Here is an 18,725-nt window from a genome sequence, read left to right as displayed (position 1 = left end):
TCTGTCGACGTGTCGACAAGACATACTTTTACTCGCTGTAGAACCTGGAGTTTTCTCAACATATTTGGTGAAGTACTTCATTTTGGTTTGAGCTTTCGCAGTGCAGGTGTTTTATCTTCATCTTAAATCTTGAACTCGTTTTGGATAGATTTAATTTTTGGTGACAAAGAGAGTATGGACTTTCTTTGACTTTTAAATGGCCGACCCTTCCCTTAGACGGAAGTGTGGTTAGGCTTTTAGTAATTATCTTATCACGTTATAAATTAATTATAGATTTTCCTCTATATATTTTATATCTCACCGCCTTTATTAGGCCTCTTCGATTAACTTTCCATTTATAATAAACATAGAAAATAAATTTTAATGTTTTGTTTATATGCGACCTTTCCTGAGAGTAGGCGGTCCTAACTTGGAAACCGAAGTTAAACAACGTTGAGCCCTTTCAATCGTAAATAGCTTTTAAAGAGCTAATGATTTAAAACTTTTTAAATGAATATTTTTAATAAATATTTTATGAAAGAATTTCTTTGAATAGTCTTCGTACTGTTTTCAAAGATGAACTAACGTTTAGTTTATTTATGCTACGCAGTTTGCGCTCTATCGTTACGATAGAGAGAGAGAGTATCACGGTTTCACTTTGCAGAAAGAGTAAATCGATTCTGACGTTTTGTTCATTCTTCTTTCAAAGCTTAAATGTTTTAAATTCTATTTTAAAGGAACTTTTTAATTGAAAAACCTTTCAGTTTTTTCCTTTGGTCAAATAACATGTTTTTTTTGACGAAATGTAATTGGGCTCTTCTCTTAGGTGCGAAATCAAGAGAGAAAGAGAGAGAGAGATAGAGACGGAGGGAGAGAGAGGAGAGAAAACGTTCCGTTCAAGCAGGTAATGTTGTTCTCGAGTTACTCTCGTCCCTAGTCTTTGTACGGGGAGAAAGGATAAAACGTTTTTAGTTTTATTCTCGTCCCCAGGCAATGTACGGTGAGAGATTGTAAACGTAGTTTTGAATGAACTAGTGTTTCTTCTCTTCCCCAACCACTGATTTTTTTTTTTATCTTAAAAGATGTTTACTGTTTTTTTTGCTGGTATTAATGTGCTTGCATTATACGACTGATTTCGCATTTACAGTGAACCCTCGCTACTTCGCGGTTCGACCATCGCGGATTCACCACTTCGCGGATTTTTTTTCATAACCCATGTACTGTATATACATATATCGCGGATTTTCCAGAAATATCGAAAATACCGCGATGTGACCGATGCTGCGAGATTGGATAAAGTAAGGAAAATTGAATCGTGATTGATTTTCAATAAAAATGAAACTTTGAGGAGCAACAAAGATATCATTTGTTAGAGAGATAGAGAGAGGTAAGGAATGGGAGGTAGTGAAAAGTAGCCCACACAGAGAGAGAGAGAGAGAGAGAGAGAGAGAGAGAGAGAGAGAGAGAGAGAGAGAGAGAGAGAGAGAGATAGGTAGAGAGAGAGAGATAGGTAGAGAGAGAGAGAGAGGTAGAGAGAGAGAGAGAGATTAAATGTAATAAACAAAAAAATTTGATAGGTTATAACACATTGGTGCTTGTGTAATATCAACTGTATACTGTAGACGGTTTGAATAAGTTAAGAAATGGTATAAATGATACTTTGTTAGTGTATTCGTACACACTCAAGAGCGGCAGCTAGATGACAGCTGATCTAATCACAGCCAAAAGTAAAAAAAAAAAGAAGTCAACAATACTCGATTTTTAAAACAAACCCGAAATTTAAAAACAAAAGTACACGCTTTCTTAATGTGCAATTAACTATTTAAAGAGTGGCAATTTTCTAGAATAAAATGATATTTCCCAAAAAATAGTGGTTTGCTGATGAAATCGGATGCCGTATTTTTAGCTATGATTGAAATGGATGTAGACTCGGCCTAATTATTTCGTTTCGTATTTAATTGACACTAAGAAAACTAATTTTAGTTTCTTCATCTAAATGTAAGTATTGTATAACACGAGAGAGAGAGAGAGAGAGAGAGAGAGAGAGAGAGAGAGAGAGAGAGAGAGAGAGAGAGAGAGAGAGAGAGAGAGAGAATCAGCTGTTGCACTCAAATGGCGTGTTTTTGTTTCGTGAGAATTTCATCGCCACGACTTTAACAACAACATACTGTACTGAACTTTACAGTATTATACAGACTACTGTAATATGATAAAGTAAAATATTTGTAATCTATTTTATATGAAATGGGGCTATGTTTTTTTGTTTAAAATTTACATTTACGTATGTAAAACAACTCTCTCTCTCTCTCTCTCTCTCTCTCTCTCTCTCTCTCTCTCTCTCTCTCTCTCTCTCTCGTAGATTGTTTTCCTGCTTTGCTACGTATGTATGATTTTATATAGATACGGTAAATAATATTTGTAATAACATATTTTATTAAAGCTTTTACTGTAATATCATTATTTATCACTTTCATCATGCGCGTTAAATTCCTTAGTTTGTTTAGTGAGCGTACTTTATGACGCCGTCGTTTCAGGCGGCGTCATAAAGAGAAACATTTCATTTGGAAGTCCTAAGAAAAATTAAGTAAAACATTAGTAATAACCAAATCAACATACTGTACTGAATAATCAATATAATCGATGCAGAAACTAACCTATACACAGATGTGTAAATGCGTTTGTTTCTTCATTATAATCAGAGATAAACGTAAACAAAACATTGGTTGCCATTTTTTATCGTGCTTTTTGGCGTGTTTAGGAAACGCATGATATAAAGTCGCCCTTAATATTTGTGCCTGTTTTAGTTTAGGGTACGTTAGTACATGCATTAAGTGTTCTGTACATTAAAGGGTAGTTTGTTAACAGTACTACGTACAAGGGAAGGTTTTAAAAGTCTGAATATACATGTTAAATAAATAGGTAAATATGGTGTCACTACTTCACGGATTTTCACCTATCGCGGCCGGGTCTGGAACCTATCTACCGCGATAAACGAGGGTTCACTGTACTACCTTTTGATGAGGGTAGAATTGCGTGCTTCAGGTAGAAATCAGTAAAAGTATCGATTTCAGTGAAATAAGTGCAAAACAGAAAATCGTAGTGATAAAGTGATATTGCGCAAAGTGTTACAGTGTTGTGTCCGAGGGTTCGTCTGTTCGTGCCTGTCGTTCACCTAGTCCGGGACCTCTTGCAAGCTCCCAAGCCCAGGGGAGAAGTAATGTCGAACGACTTATGGGTTCGAGAGGCCTTGATCAGCGAACAGACGTTTCCCTCTATGGTATCGGGTGTATCTTACCAAGATCTCCCCTACCATAAGGCGAGAGACAATTTTCTCCTCGTCATCCGAAGGCTTTTCGCACAAGAAACCTGAAACAAGGTTTCGAGGCCCTTAAGCGAAAGTCAGTCCTTTCAGGACAGGTCCAGCGTCCTGGTTGCAGCCATTAGGACAGCTCTGACCCTATGCAGTCATCGGAAAACTGCTCGCCGCGTAACAAAAGCGTAACACAGACTCTGAGAGTCTTTTTTGTTGGCAAAGTGTTGCGGTCACAGACGTTACCCTCGTCTCTTACCGCAACCATTTTCGTTGATCCTAAATGGGTTTTACGGCAAGACATGCAGAATATGCTTGCCTCCCTTATGGAAGACTATTCTGCCGATTAGTCCGTTGAGCCTAGCCGTTTATCTCATCGAGATCCTGGCTGTCAGCCAACCTAACGTTCCTTTGTGCTTCCTGTTGACGTTGGCGTAGCTAAGTCACGTCAATCAGGTTGTTTAGAACCACACTCGATGCGGTCTCGTGTGGTTTTTCAGCCACATTTGGACGTTAGGCCACTTGCTGATGCTCCTGTTGACGTTCAGGACGTTCGCTAACAATCGGAGTTGACTTGTTTTAACGCTGTGCGTCAACCTCCGCATTCTAGAGTTGTTTTGACTGCTCATTCTAGGCAGTCAAAGCAGTCTCGAGTGGACGCTGTGCGTCCTCACGCACCTGTTGTTGTTGACAGTTCACAGACTGTCAAGCAGTTACATGACGTTGCGTCCTGGTCTCTCGCACCTGTTGTTGTTGACAGTTCATAGACTGTCAAGCAGTTACATGACGTTGTGTCCTGGTCCGCTACTAATGCACCAGTGCGTGTGGACTCTGCTTGTAAAGCATTGCCACCACGGTAGGTCTCTCCCTTGCTTGAGACTCAGCTATTATCGGACAAGGTTCCTTTAGATGAGGAAGTTGCTGTTCCCCCTCCTACTGATATTCCCTTGAGGACTCTGTCAGACGGAGAGGAGCCTAAAGCTGCTTAGCCCTCTATGGACTTTAATAAATCATGCTGATTTTTAAGGATCTTTGTCCGGATCTTTTTGTAACTGCTGCTCCTCGTTCGCCTAAACGTCAGAGCTTACACTAGGCCTAGCTACTTCGAAGCCGTTGTTTATAAGCTAGTGCTCTCTCGCTCTCCTAGAGAGCTTTACGTTTGCTAGGCGACTGGTTTATCACCAGGAGGAGTTTGGGGGATACAGCCTTTGCTTTCCCTTCTTTTAAACTGGCTTACGAGCCTTTGAAGTTTTGCTGTACATTATGTCATGCATAAACAAGGCTTTTAGGGATGGAAAGCGGTACCGCCTCAGTCGCTAACCCCGTCTGTTGCCGCACCTGCTCCCGTAGACCCTAAATGGGCTTTGCTGCAAGACATGCAGTCCAAGCTTGCGTCCTTGATGGAGGACTTTAATGCGGAGAAGGTTGCTGCTGAACCTTCTGGCCAACAACCTTCCAAGCGGTCGGTTGTGCGCCCTGTTGACGCTGAGGTAACCTTCTCGCATCTACCAGTTGAGGTGGTTCCTCCACCGATGCGACCCAGTGTGGGTTGCCAGCCGCACGTTGACGTTAAGCGACGCTCGGAGGTGGTTGTTGACGTTCAGGTCGTTCAACAACCATCAGAGGTGACTTGTTTTGACGCGGTGCATCAACCTCCGCAACCCGGTATGGTGTTGACTGCACAACCCAGACGGTCTAGACAGTCTCGGGTGGACGCTGTGCGTCCTCGCGCACCCATGGTTGTTGACAGTTCACAGACTGTGCAGCAGTTCCATGACGTTGCGTCCGGCTCCGTCACGCATGCACCAGTGCGACCGGACTCAGCGAGCCAGACGTTGCCCACTCCGTTGCCGTTTCCTCATCAGTTTTCGGATGAGGAACTATCTGATGAGGACGTTGCTGAACAACAAGATGATCAGCCCCCAGAATAGATCAAGCCCTGCTATCCATCCAGAAGATGCTGAAGAAGGAACGCTGCTCAGTCAGGCTGTGGATGAGTCTGGTAGGGACGCTGTCATCCCTGGAACAGTTTGTATCACTAGGAAGACTACACCTCCGTCCTCTTCAATACCATCTGGCTTTTCACTGGAAAAAGGACAAGACGCTAGAAGCGGTCTCGATCCCGATTTCCTGAAAGATAAAGTTTTGTCTGATTTGGTGGAAGGACAATATCAACCTAAGAGAGGGTCTTCCCCTGGCTGTTCAGACTCCCCACCACGTTCTCTTCTCGGACGCATCGGACTTGGGCTGGGGCGCGACACTGGACGGTCGGGAATGCTCAGGTCTGTGGAACTCGAGTCAGAGGAGCATGCATATCAACTGCAAGGAGCTGTTGGCAGTTCATCTGGCCTTGAAAAGCTTCGAGTATCTCCTTCGAGGCAAAGTGGTTGAAGTAAACTCGGACAACACCACGGCCTTGGCGTACATCTCCAAACAAGGAGGTACCCACTCACTGACTTTGTACGAGATCGCAAGGGACCTGCTCATCTGGTCAAAAGGTCAAGACATCTCCCTAATAACGAGGTTCATCCAAGGCGACTTGAACGTCATAGCAGATTGTCTCAGTCGGAAAGGGCAGGTAATTCCAACCGAATGGACACTCCACAAGGATGTGTGCAAGAGACTTTGGGCCACTTGGGGTCAACCAACCATAGATCTCTTTGCAACCTCGCTGACCAAGAGGCTTCCAATCTATTGCTCCCCAGTCCCGGACCCAGCAGCAATACATATAGATGCCTTCCTCCTAGATTGGTCACATCTGGATCTCTACGCATTCCCACCGTTCAAGATTGTCAACAAGGTACTGCAGAAGTTCGCCTCCCACGAAGGGACAAGGTTGACGTTAGTTGCTCCCCTCTGGCCCGCGAGAGAATGGTTCACCGAGGTACTTCGATGTTTAGTAGACGTTCCCAGAAGTCTTCCTCTAAGGGTAGACCTTCTACGTCAGCCACACGTAAAGAAGGTACACCAAGGCCTCCACGCTCTTCGTCTGACTGCCTTCAGACTATCGAAAGACTCTCGAGAGCTAGAGGCTTTTCGAAGGAGGCAGCCAGTGCGATTGCTAGAGCAAGGAGAGCGTCTACCATTAGAGTCTACCAATCGAAGTGGGAAGTCTTCCGAGACTGGTGCAAGTCAGTTTCTGTATCCTCGACCAGTACCTCTGTAGCTCAAATAGCTGATTTTCTCTTATACCTGAGAAAAGGACGATCCCTTTCAGCTCCCACTATCAAGGGCTACAGAAGCACGTTGGCATCGGTCTTCCGGCATAGAGGCTTAGATCTTTCCAACAATTAAGATCTGCAAGACCTCCTTAAGTCTTTTGAGACCACCAAGGAGCGTCGTTTGGCTACCCCTGGATGGAATTTAGACGTGGTACTAAGATTCCTCATGTCAGACAGGTTTGAGCCGTTACAATCAGCCTCCCTGAAAGATCTCACTCTTAAGACTTTTCCTGGTATGCTTAGCCTCGGCTAAAAGAGTCAGTGAGATTCATGCCTTCAGCAAGAACATTGGATTTTCGTCGGAAAAAGCTACTTGTTCGCTGTAACTTGTTTTTCTAGCCAAAAATGAGCTGCCTTCTCGGCCTTGGCCTAAATCTTTCGATATTCCCAGCTTATCGGAGATCGTAGGCAATGAACTAGAAAGAGTCTTATGCCCTGTTAGAGCTCTTAAGTTCTATTTAAAGCGCACTAAACCTTTACGAGGCCAATCTGAAGCTTTATGGTGTTCAGTTAAGAAACCATCCTTGCCTATGTCAAAGAATGCTTTGTCATACTTTATCAGATTGCTAATACGAGAAGCTCATTCACATCTGAGTGAGGAAGACCGAGCTTTGCTTAAAGTGAAGACGCACGAAGTTAGAGCTGTAGCAACTTCCGTGGCCTTTAAGCAAAATAGATCTCTGCAAAGTATAATGGACGCAACCTATTGGAGAAGCAAGTCAGTGTTCGCGTCATTTTACTTGAAAGATGTCCAGTCTCTTTACGAGAACTGCTACACACTGGGACCATTCGTAGCAGCGAGTGCAGTAGTGGGTGAGGGCTCAACCACTACAATTCCCTAATTCCATATCCTTTTAATCTGTCTCTTGAAATGTTTTTAATGTTGTTTTTATGGGTTGTCCGGAAGGCTAAGAAGCCTTTCGCATCCTGGTTGATTTGGCGGGTGGTCAAAGTCATTTCTTGAGAGCGCCCAGATTAGGGGTTTGATGAGGTCCTGTTGTATGGGTTGCAGCCCTTGATACTTCAGCTCCTAGGGGTCTGTCAGCATCCTAAGAGGATCGCGAGGCTCCGTAAGGAAGACGTACTTATAAGGCAGAGTAATCGTCTAAGTCGACTTCCTTACCAGGTACCTATTTATTTTGTTTTTGTTATTTTGATAACTTCTAAAATGAAATAAAAACTCTTAGCTCATAAGATGTAAACATATTTAACTGGTCTCTACCCACCACCCTGGGTGTGAATCAGCTATATATTCACCGGCTAAGTTAAATATTTAAAAATGATATTTTAATTATAAAATAAATTTTTGAATATACTTACCCGGTGAATATATAAATTAAACGACCCTCCCTTCCTCCCCAATAGAGACGCAGTGGGATGAGAAGAAATTGAGTCTTTGTTTACATGGAGTATGGTATCTGGCCGACAGTTGGCGCTGATGGGCACACCCGCAACCTGTGTAGCGATCGCTGGCGAGTTTTTTGTACAGTTTTTTGTCTGTCGAGCAACAGAGTTGCAGCTATATATTCACCGGGTAAGTATATTAAAAAATTTATCTTATAATTAAAATATCATTTTTCTCCATATCCACTGGTTCAGATTTCATCTAATTTTTGTAATGAGAATCTTTTCCTCCTATTTCCCTCTTCCTTTCTTTCCCCATATTTACACAGCTCAATCTTCATCTTTCATGGAAAAATAAATTTTAAATCCACATTTTAACTTCTGTTGTCTTAGTGTCAATAGTGAAATGAAAAAGATTTATATGATTGCAGTCTGCTTTGTAAGTACATTGGTTTGAGAAACTTATCAAAACAACAAAATTATTCATAAACTTGCTGTGGAAATAAGTCTCATGCATGCTTCAAAGCAAGAGGACATTTTCACTTTAAGAAAATAAAAGTAAATCTCCTCATTAGAAATTATTAAAGTCAAAAGCAAAAGATAGGATAAACAAGGTAATTTTTGTACAGTATACATCAACATGTACACGAGTACCTTTGACAAACGGTATTCTATACGATAAATAGTGGCTTTTCAACAGTCATTAACTTTATTTAGCACATTGTAAAATGTTGTTATGAATTTTGTATTCAAAGTGAATGTTGTGCAAGAATGATATCTTGTGTAAATATAAAATCTTAATGTATTTTACAGGTCCCCCAAGAGAAGTTATATATGTAACTGCCCTTGCAACTTGAAGATGATCAGTTGACTGTGTGTTAATAACTTCCTAGAAGAAACCATTGCATCATGCTAAGAATAGTTTGAATTTCACCCATTTTATATGTACACAGGTAGGAACAAAATGTGTACTGTAGTTTCCCTTCCGTCATCATGTTTGCTAGCATTGCTGATTGACCAAATGAGACATAATTTCAGATTAATATTACTTTTGTCCTTCTCTCTAAGCCATCTAATGTACAATGTACAAGGTTATGTCTTATGCATTGAAATAAATAGACATGCGTGTGGAGACTTGCACAGTAGTATATGTAGTATTATTTTGAATTGTTGGCCCTACTGAATTTTTTGATATTTCACCATTTTCTATTCATCCAGTAGTTGTCTTGGGCCTGCACATATTTTATTTGGGTAGTTTGTCATATCTACTGTAATTTGTATACTGTAATAAATTGCAAAACAGTATTTTGCTACTATAATACCTAACACTACCTCACCAGTTCTTTATTTACATAATACTGAATAAGCATAAGTAACATAACTAAAAGTGAAAGGTCAGAATATCCTGAATGTGAGGAGAGGTTAGGCTTAATCAATCCTGGTCAAGATTAACTTTGTGTTTTTAACAGTATAAAGGATTATTAAAAATATAAATTTACTCTATTGTAGGACAGGTATGATACTTGGACAAGGCTTTTAAATATATATGAAATATTGCAGACAGGACACAACTAGAAGTAAATTACAATTCAATGTTACATTTTTACAGTATGACAGCAAAGCATATTTTTCCATTCAAAGGTTTGCTCAATGTAGTTAACATTGTAAGTTTATTAAATAAATAGTATATTTTCCATCTTCGTCATTTTACACAGCTTGTATGTTATGTTAAACTAAGGGTAAAGATAGTTATTAAAGATGTCAGATAATTAACATTTTGAAAATACAAACTTTAACAAGAAATCTTTTTAGTATAAGTTGCATATGGCTGAAGAGACTGATATAAATTGGGAGAAGTTGGTTCCCTTGGTTAGCATTGTCTACAGTTTATACACTCAGCCTTTGAATATCTTCATAGAAGTTTGGCGAACAGTGGTGGTAATTTTATGGCGGAAAACAAAATTAATATTTTGAAGATACTGTAGAATGATTTTAGTTGATAAATTGATTATGAAATAAATTGACATTTTGATTGATTTAACCCTGGATAGGTACGATGGGTCGTTCGCGACCCCGAGCGTAAAAAAAAAACAGGTTTTTCTCACGTGACTCACCCCCGTGACTGAATTTGTGGGTGATCGACCTGCAGGAGGTGTCTCCCCTACACGCTCTAGTAGTGTCCAGATGTGCATTGCTGTAGCTGTACTCCTTCCCCGATTTCTGAGACGCATCGGGGTCGAGCGCGACCGAGTTTACCCTTCTAAGGTAGTTTGCATAATTATCAAAGTTATTACGTATTATGAAATTGTCGTAGAATGGTGCAACTTGTATAGGTTATCAGTTGTGGAAAGTCTTGGTGGATTGTTTGGCTACCATGTGCATGATTTTTTTTTAGTTAAAATGTCGTTCATCACCACGAGGACCATTTTACCGCGAGTGCCCCTTTTTCATTTTTTTTCATTTTTTTGCCAAGTCATTTTTCCGTAAGATATTGCCAAATAGTGTCGTAAAACTTTTGCTTGTTTAGTGTTGGAAAGTGTGTCTAGATGATCTGGCTACCCATGCATGACTTTGTTTTTGTCAGATACGACGTAGTTATTGGTATATTGGGTATTTAACTGCGGTTACCAATTTCTGTTTTTTTTCAATATTTGTAAAAATTACTACGTTGTAAGGAATTGCCGTATATTATTCATTTTTTTTTTCATGTTTGTGTTAGAAAGTGTGCCTTGATGGTTGGGCTAACACGTGCATGTCTTTTTTTTTATCTGAGATGCCGTATATTAGAATGTCGGGCATTTTACCGCGAGTACCCCTTTTTCATTTTTTTTCATTTTTTTGCCAAGTCATTTTTCCGTAAGATATTGCGAAATAGTGTCGTAAAACTTTTGCTTGTTTAGTGTTGGAAAGTGTGTCTAGATGATCTGGCTACCCATGCGTGATTTTGTTTTTGTCAGATACGACGTAGTTATTGGTATATTGGGTATTTAACTGCGGTTGCCAATTTGTTTTTTTTCAATATTTGTAAAAATTTACTACCTAGTAAGGAATTGCCGTATATTATTGATTTTTTGTTCATGTTTGTGTTAGAAAGTGTGCCTTGATGGTTGGGCTAACACGTGCATGTCTTTTTTTTTATCTGAGATGCCGTTTATTAGAATGTTGGGCATTTTTCCGCGAGTGCCCCTTTTTATTTGTTTTGCATTTTTTTGCTTAGTCATGTTACCGTAAGGAATTGGCAAGTAGTGTCGCAAAACTTATATTTTTATAGTGTTGGAAAGTGTTTCTAGATGATCTGGCTACCCATGCCTATTTTTTTTAGCCAGATATGGCGTATATATAAGTATGTGTTCGATTTTCCTGTGATTGCCATTTTTTCGTTTTTTCCCATTTCTTTCAAAATTACTACGTACTAAGGAACTATCACAGAGTAATGATTCATTTAGATGTTTATTTGTCGGAAAATGTGCCTTGATGGTTTGCCTAGCACGTGGCTGAATTTTTTTTTTCTGAAATGCCGTATATTAGAATGGCCATTTTTCCACGAGTGCCCCTTTTTATTTGTTTTGCATTTTTTTGCTTAGTCATGTTACCGTAAGGAATTGGCAAGTAGTGTCGCAAAACTTATAATTTTATAGTGTTGGAAAGTGTTTCTAGATGATCTGGCTACCCATGCCTATCTTTTTTTTTTTAGCCAGATATGGCGTATATATAGGTATGTGTTCGATTTTCCTGTGATTGCCATTTTTTCGTTTTTTCCCATTTCTTTCAAAATTACTACGTACTAAGGAACTATCACAGAGTAATGATTCATTTAGATGTTTATTTGTCGGAAAATGTGCCTTGATGGTTTGCCTAGCACGTGGCTGAATTTTTTTTTTCTGAAATGCCGTATATTAGAATGTTAGCCATTTTTCCGCGAGTGCCCCTTTTTATTTGTTTTGCATTTTTTCGCTTAGTCATGTTACCGTAAGGAATTGGCAAGTAGTGTCGCAAAACTTATATTTTTATAGTGTTGGAAAGTGTTTCTAGATGATCTGGCTACCCATGCCTATCTTTTTTTTAGCCAGATATGGCGTATATATAGGTATGTGTTCGATTTTCCGGTGATTGCCATTTTTTCGTTTTTTCCCAATTCTTTCAAAATTACTACGTACTAAGGAACTATCACAGAGTAATGATTCCTCTAGATGTTTATTTGTCGGAAAATTTTGTTTACTTTTTTTTTTTGATTGAATATCATCAAATTTTTTTAGCTAAAATATTATATTGTTTTACATTTTTTTTTTTTCGATTTTATTTCCCTTCAAAAAAAATTTTTTTGGGTCAGAATTTTAATTTTATAGTCGTAAAATAATCGACAATTATCCAGCAACCCACCATACAATTTTTATGCATATCCAATAATAATTGGATTAGTAAATAACACCTTGAAATTGACATACCCTTCCTACATTTCAAGTGGCAGATTAGGGAGTCTGAGTCAGTGTGGTTGGCGGCCATTTTGTGGACATATCCGAAGCGTAAGCTGCCCTATCTATATATATTCTTGTTCCCTATAGAATTTGTGATATTTTGGTATATTTTTACCTGCATAAATATCATATATATTAAATATATGTATTTTTTTACGAAATTTCTAAGTACTCAAAAAATTACCTTTAGATATGGCCCCTGATATAAATGTAATTTACAAAATAATGAAGATTTTTTTACATATTTCTATTTTAGGATAACATATGTTTATTCCCTAAAAAAATTAGCCACTTCCTATTTCATTTGGGTTCCCAAGAAAATTCATGAAATTTGGACAAATTTTTTTGGCCAAAAAAAGTTACCCTTTTTTTCTCATTTCAGATCTTCACCTCCATGGGTCTGACGTCATCCAAAATACATCAAGATGTGTCCTAAACATTCAAGAATCAATTCCTAAAAGGATTTGTGTATATATGTATAAACTTTTTTTTTATGAATTTTTATGTCAGGTCTCTTTTTTTCTACTTAATTTTTTAAAATATTTATAATAAATAGTTTTTCTGCAGATGAGTAGTATTTATCTTTACAGTTGTTTTAAGCATTCATTGAAGTTTTTTTGGCAAAAGAAAAAAGGAGGTTACTGCAAAAACTGATTTTTCAAGAATTTTTTTTTTGGTGCGGGGTCGTTCGCGTCCGAGTATACCCTTAAAGGGGTGTCCGAGGAGCGTACCTATCCAGGGTTAATAAATGGACATTTGGATTTATCTTAGTTTTATCACTGTATTTTTAATACTATTCAGATTGTAACAATCCAACCCTTTCCTAGCAAAGCAGAGCTTTGTGGAAAAAAGGAGAAGTTTCAGTTGGAACCCATCCCCCTGTGAAAGCCACAAGAGATTTCTCTATAAACTAGTTATAATTCAAAAGGTAATATTCCTTTTTCTATAGGGACATATAATGTTTGGTCTATTTACAGAGTTTGAGATAGTTTTCTTGATATTGTAGAGATTGTAGATCTATTAGTAAAATTCAGTTCCAACCAGACCCGGATATCATATATGAAAATTATTGTTTATATCTCTAATAGTGCGCTTCCAGCGAATATGACCTTTATTTTTGCCGCAAATAACCAGATTTAGGGGATACAGGATTTCCTTCAACTATAATAATTGGTTTTCACTTGGGTATGAGATTTTTCGTGGGGAAATACAGTAAATGGATAAAGTAGAGAGAAGCTTTGTAACCTATATACACTAGTCTGATAGAAAAAAGTACTGTAATGAAAATTGAATGATGATAATTAAACACGGTGGAAACCCTTGTGGAGCGGGGTTTGGTAGGTTTTTGATGCGTAGAAAATTTAATTTTCCATTATATTTTCTATGGAGTAGAGTCGATCGTAGCAGTCTTCATCACAATAATGTATTATTACAAATGCCTCTTTACTTAATTGAGATGATTATTTTTGTGGTTTACTCTGCTTTATGGTTGGTTTGTTAGTGATTAAATATTCTTACTCCTCCTGTTTTCTGGCAAGCTGTACTCTTTTTGCTACACATTTTATCCCTCTGCCCAAGTATTTCAGTGTTAGATATCAATTGTACAAACTTGAAGTGGTAAATTGGCAAATATGTCTGTAAACATTGAAGGTTTGGGATTAATGTCATGCAGAAAACTATTAGCTACTCCTAGAGTTCCATTGTAATGTTCATGAAACCAGCCAATAAACTCAAAAGTGAGTCTGCACAACGTAATCCATGACAGTCAGCTAGTGACATGAATTTATTTTTAGGACAGATGAATTCCAAAATCAGTTAATATAATTTTATATTCTTGAAACAAAGCAAACAACCAGTTCAGCATTTTCACCGTATCTATACTTCATAACCAAAAACCGAGGACAAGTAGCCATTTTTACTGACAGTGCATTCACTAACCAAAATCATAGGACGATAAGGCATTTTTACACGTCGTGCATTGACAAAAAACAAAATACCATAGGAAGAAAAACTAACATGGCAGTGTTAGTACATACTTGGGATAACAACGGGAACAACCTTTGTGGAAAAATTAGTTTGTGAAAGGTTAGTGTAACTTTTTTATATGAATCTTCTAAAGATATAAAAGTTAAAGAAATAGATCCAAATTTGGTTGAAACTAATGATACTGATTTTTCTCTATATTATTTACTGGCTCAGATTTCATCTAATTTTTGTAAGGAGAATCTTTTTCACTAATTTCGTTCTTCTTTAGTTTCACCATATTTACACAGTTCAATCTTCATCCTTCATAAAAAATTTAAGGTAAAATTTACATTTTAACTTCTGGTGTCTTATTGTAAATTTTTAAATAAGAAAGTTTTGTATGATTGCAGTCTGCTGTAAGTACAATAGTTGTAGACTTGTAATTAAATCTTTTTAACAAATGTATTTATAAACCTGCTATGAAAATAAGTCTCATGCCTGCTTCCAAGCAAGATGACATTTTCACTTAAGAAAATAAAGTAATTTGCGTCATTCGAAATTATTAATGTCAAAAGTAAAAAATAAGATAGACAAGACAATTTTTGTACAGTGTACATCAACATGTACACGACTATCTTTGTCAAACAGCATCCTATACGATACAGTGGCTTTTCAGCAGTCATAAACTTTATGCAGGACATTGTAAAACGTTTTAATGAATTTTGTCTTCTATATGAATGTTGTGCAATAATTATAGAAATATTGTGTCAATATAAAAACTGGAATTATATTTTACAGGTCCCCTTGAGATGTTGGTTAATAATGCCCAAGAAAGAAGCCCTTGCATCGTGCTAAAAATAGTTGAATGGTTTGAGTATTGCAAGTTTAATATGTACACAGGTAGGAACAAAATGATTCATGGTTTCCCTTCTGTCATCAGGTTTGTTTGCATTGTTGATTGACCAAATGAAATATAATTACAGATATTACTGTCTTTCTTTAAGTCATCTAATGTACAAGGTTATATGCTAGGCATTGAAATAAACATACCTGTGATAGTAGACTTGCACACTAGTCTGTATTATTATTTTTAGTTGTTAGCCTTGTTGAATTTTTTGACATCTCACCATTTTCTATAAATTTAGTAGTTGGCTTGGGTCCTGCGCATAATTTATTGGGTAGTTTGTCATAGCCACTGTAATTTGTATACTGTATCAAATTACAAAACAGTATTTTGATGCTATAGTGCCTAACATTACCTCACCAGTTCTTTATTTACATAATACTGAATAAGCATAAGTAGCTTATAACTGTAAATGAAAGGTCTGAATATCCTGAATGTGAGAAGAGTTTAGGCTTCATCAATCCTTGTGAAGAATAACTAAGGTTTTTAACAGAAAGAAATTATTATTGGAAATATAAATTTACTCTATTGTATGACAGGTATGATACTTAAACAAGGCCGTTTAATATACTGTATCTGAAATATTGCTGGCAAAACACTAATAGGAGTAAATTAGAATTCAATCAGGAACATTGTTACAGTATAACAGCAAAGCATAATTTGGCCTTGAAAGGTTTACTCAATGTAGTTAACATTGGAAGTTTATTAAATATAAGTATATCCTGCATCCTTGTCATTTTAGACAGTTAACTTGTTTTTATGTAAAACTAAGTGCGAAGATAAAATTTTTATATGTCATAGATAATTGTTATTTTGAAAATACAAAGTTGTTCCAAGAAGTCTTTTTAATATAAGATGCATATGGCTGAAGAGACTGGTATAAATTTGGAAAAGATGGTTCCCTTGGTAAGCATTGTCTACATTATATGTTATGGCTGGGGGGGGGGGGGGGCATAATAACAATTAGAATAGCACCAGCGTATCCATGCATGTAGTAACTGGCGACTAAAAGGGATGGGATGAGGGGACTGGAAACCACCTTCTCCTGTATTTTATATTCCTGTGTGACATCAAAGAGGTGGAGCTGAATATGCATGGTTGTAATACGATAGAGATTGAAAGATGTGAGATTTGAAGTGTGTTTAGGAATAGAATGATGTATATATTGACTTTTGTGAGTAAGGTAAAAGGGAAGGTTGTTGTGATGTTTATTAAAGTGACTGGTAGAGTATCGGGGATTGAAAGAGGAAGGACAAGAGAGGGAGTGGCTTTATTGCTAAGTGAATGGATGACAGGTAAAGTAGTGGAATGGAAGGAGATATCATCTAGCTTAATGTGGGTATGGGTTAGGGTGTGTAGAGAATGTTGGGCTTTTGTTAGCGTGTATGGGTCAGGTCTTGGAAAAAGTTAAGAGTGGAATGAATTTTCAAATGAATTAACTGTGTGTGTAGGAGGACTGGATGGAAGGAATTATGTAATTGTCAGGGGTGACTTGTATGCTAGATTGGGTGCTGGAGAGGTAGGTGTCGTTCGGAAGTGTGGCATATCAGGTGAAAATTTGTGGTGAGAGACTGGTAGATATGTGTGTTGAGCAAGATCTGGTTATAAGTTTTAGGTTTTTCAAAAAGATAACAATTATACGTGGGTAAGAGTGACAAATGGAATAGTGGTTGAAGGGGCATTAATGCATATGTGTTGATAACTAGAATGTTTGGAAGATTGAAAGACGTGCACATGTTTAGGGGTATGGCTAACGGTATGTCTGATAATTTTTTGGTGGAAGGAAAATTATTTGTAGCAAAATACTTTAGGCGTGTAAAAGGGAGGTAGCGAAGGTTGAAGAGTTGAGAAAACCTGAGGTTAATTGTGAATATCAAGGTAAGTTGAAAATGACATATGACAAAGTGAAGTTGAGAGAAACTGGTAATTTAGAGGAGTGGAAGTTAGTAAAAGAAAATAGTTAGGATTGCAAGTGATGCAGCTTGAGGGAGGGTAGTGAATGGTGGAATGAACGAGGGAAGATGGAAGAGAAAAAGTAGTCATTTGAAGAAAGGCTTTAGAGTAATAGTGTAGAGTATGAAAGATAGAGAAAAATGTGGAAGAAAAATTTAAGGTAGCTGAGGCAAAGAGGGCGGCAGACTGGAGCTGGGGTCAGGGATTGGGTCGTTTAGGTGTGGACCCGGCTAACGAGTCCACCCTCCAAGGATACGTTGCTGCAACTTCTTCTCAGTGGTGCTAGTGTGCATCCTTGTGCATGCTCGACAACTCTTCTTCCACCTTTGCGTCGTTCGCCGTCGCACCAGGTTTCTGCGTAGTGCTCTCCTTTCTGTTAGCCCGCTTGGGCTCCTGCTAGACCTTCAACTGCGCGCCATTGCTCACCAGCTCGTCAACGCTCGCTAACGCCTTGTCAGTGCTCGTTAACGCTTGCCAGCTCTCGCCAGCGCTTTACAGCTCGCCAACTCGCCAGCTTTTCCCATCGCGCAAACAGGCTCCTCCTTCAGAATACAACTCTCCGACTTCTTTCTAGGAAGTCGCGCCATCATGAGGACAAGAAAGAACGTAAAGGTAGGTGTTCAAACAGTTGACCGTTGTCCATTCCCCTCCCCGAAAACTTCTTACAGGGCGACCGCTGGAGAAAAAGGGAAAGGCCACCACAGGGCTCTTCAAGATCCTGAAGTGTCATCCAACGGTAGAGACTCCTCACAGGGAACCTTCGGTCCCTTTCCCATCAGGGGATCTTTCTGACAGTGCCACAGTGAGCCAGCAGCCCTGGTTTAGTGCCATGGACAGAGCAGTCATGCAAATCTTCGGGCTTCCTTTTTCCTCTCCCTCTTCATAGACATCTGCCGCCCCTCAACATCCGTAGGCACCAGCAGAGTCCCAGCCAAGAACCTTGGCTGCGTCCCCCCTGAAGAGGAAAAGAGTAGTCTCCAACGCTATAACATCGCCTAGTGAAGCTGATTCCTGTTATGCCTTTGAGGCCTATCCTTCCTGACTCTCCCTCCAGACTCTCTCCCGTCTCACCTCTGCCGAGGGTGCTTTGCGAGGGGCAGATATCCTTCCTTCTATCTTTGGAGGAAGATTCTCCTAGTGCGGAGAGCTCTCCACTTCTAGTAGAAGCCAGGAAGGACAAGTCCAACTGGCCTAAAATGCTCGAGACTTATCTCCTCCGTAAGGAATCGGGTCTCCTCCGTAAGGAATCGAAGGACTCCAAAACTACCAATGTCTTCTACGAGGATCTCCAAACCTACAGGAACCACCAGCCCCTCTTAAAGATGTTCACGACCCACCACGAGAGGAGCTCCCAGGGGTGGAGTAAGGAGACTTTGCTGCCAGTCTCACCTCAGAGTGGCTGCAGAAAGAGTCTGAGCATTCCTTCTGATAAATCCTAACTCTCATCCGGGTAGTCAATGGATTTACCAACCCAGAGATACCCCCTCAAGAGAGTAAAGACACTGTCTTGGTGCCCTCGGCAATAATATAAGGGCAGTGCAGCCTTGCCCTGGTCCCAAGGGCTGAAGAGTGCC

General features: G+C 38.9%; 1 long non-coding RNA gene across 1 annotated transcript in view; it reads left to right on the top strand.

The window, feature by feature from the left end:
- Positions 1-15,452, top strand: part of LOC137650627 (uncharacterized) — a 37,446-nt gene extending 21,994 nt beyond the window's left edge. Inside the window, exons 4-5 of the long non-coding RNA XR_011046013.1 lie at positions 8,668-8,807; positions 15,093-15,452. This is a non-coding gene — a long non-coding RNA (uncharacterized lncRNA). The remainder of the gene's footprint in view (positions 1-8,667; positions 8,808-15,092) is intronic.
- The last annotated feature ends 3,273 nt before the right edge of the window (positions 15,453-18,725 follow it).

The sequence above is a fragment of the Palaemon carinicauda genome, chromosome 12 (genome assembly GCF_036898095.1).
Source record: "Palaemon carinicauda isolate YSFRI2023 chromosome 12, ASM3689809v2, whole genome shotgun sequence".
In the NCBI taxonomy this organism is placed as follows: domain Eukaryota; kingdom Metazoa; phylum Arthropoda; class Malacostraca; order Decapoda; family Palaemonidae; genus Palaemon; species Palaemon carinicauda.
The sequence above is the reverse complement of the archived record's forward strand: the minus strand, read 5'-3'. Positions and strand labels throughout refer to the sequence as shown.